This window comes from Anneissia japonica, unplaced genomic scaffold (assembly GCF_011630105.1).
Source record: "Anneissia japonica isolate Jap-2015-1 unplaced genomic scaffold, ASM1163010v1 scaffold288169_len85590_cov117, whole genome shotgun sequence".
NCBI lineage: Eukaryota > Metazoa > Echinodermata > Crinoidea > Comatulida > Comatulidae > Anneissia > Anneissia japonica.
Genome location: NW_022720604.1, coordinates 39,737 through 41,303, shown reverse-complemented (window position 1 = coordinate 41,303; position 1,567 = coordinate 39,737).

Here is a 1,567-nt window from a genome sequence, read left to right as displayed (position 1 = left end):
AAAAATCTGGGAAAAGGTCAAAATGTCAGGGCCAAACGTCAGTGGCGTCACGGAGTTTGTGGGGCCCTGGAGCTGACTGTGGGGTGAGGGGGCCTCATACATGCTAACAATTTTTTCATGAGAATGTATATTTCTGCCGTCCACGATCAAACATATCCCACTGACATGAGCCGCCCGCGTGGCAGCTGGCAGTGTGTTCTTGATGATATTGATGCAGCTAGTTTGATCTGATCTGATCGAAAAACAAGGGAAACAATATTATATTTTTTGCTGACAATTATCAGATTTATTATCTAAAGAATACATGAGATACCATAACAAAATAAATTTGAAATTACATGATAATACTATAGGCCTAATTATAAAAGAGATCAGAAAAACATATTAAGTTGAAGGCGAGCTCTTTGTTAAAGATCGATGATGTCAATTTTTTTAAACTACAATATCTGGGCTCCTACAATACCTCGGGGCCCAGGCGCTCCGCACCCCCTCAGTGCCTCAGCGTGACGCCATCGCCAAACGTCAAACCCTTGTATCTCCTCAGCCCATCGCGGTAGAGAGTTAATTTTGGTACAAGCCTTTTTTAACGTTCATGTTTCTATTTGCTCTAATCATGTTGTGAACATTTAGTCAAAAATGACCGGAAATGCCGATGTTGGAAATAGGGTTCTTATATATTGGTAAACATTGGTTGCAGTGAGTTGGTTTTTGTGTCAATTGCTCAAAATATATACCTATTATTTAAATTTAAATTAGCTCAGATAAAAAATAATCGGAAATGTCCATGTTGACCTTTGTACCTATAGGCCTATATATATATATATATATATATATATATATATATTATACATAAATCATCAAAGAAATGTAAATACAGTGTTCAAATAAAGGACATAATAACACATCGTGTAGCATAGCTCTCAACGAATGTAGTCCTGTAAATAAATGAATAAAGAAATTGTGTAATAAAATGCCACTGACGGGACTCGAACCTGCGACCTCTCGCTGTAAAAGGAGCGTCATAACCATTAGACCACGGAGGCTTCATGGTTAAACAGATTCAAATACCACCAGATACACTCCATTACACAATAAGTACGGCTAGAAACAAATAATTGCATATGATGTAATATTAATCAAGATAGCCGTTAACACTGTAAAAAATAATATACATAAATCATCAAAGAAAGGTAAATACAGTGTTCAAATAAATGAAATAATAACACATCGTGTAGCATAGCTCTCAACGATTGTTGTCCTGTAAATAAATGAATAAAGGAATTGTGTAATAAAATGCATCTGACGGGAACTCGAACCTGCGACCTCTCGCTGTCAAGGAAGAAGTCCACAGGAGGGGACGAAATATGCGTGTGAAATATATTATGTTCCAAAAATACGTCAACTTAACTTTTGTTTTTATTGTCATAGCCTTCACCACTATATTAATTATGGAACAACGTGCATAGGCATATATATATATTTCAATTCATGTTCTTCAAGTCAACTATTGAACACTGTATATTTACCTTATATTATATATATATATATATATATATATATATATATA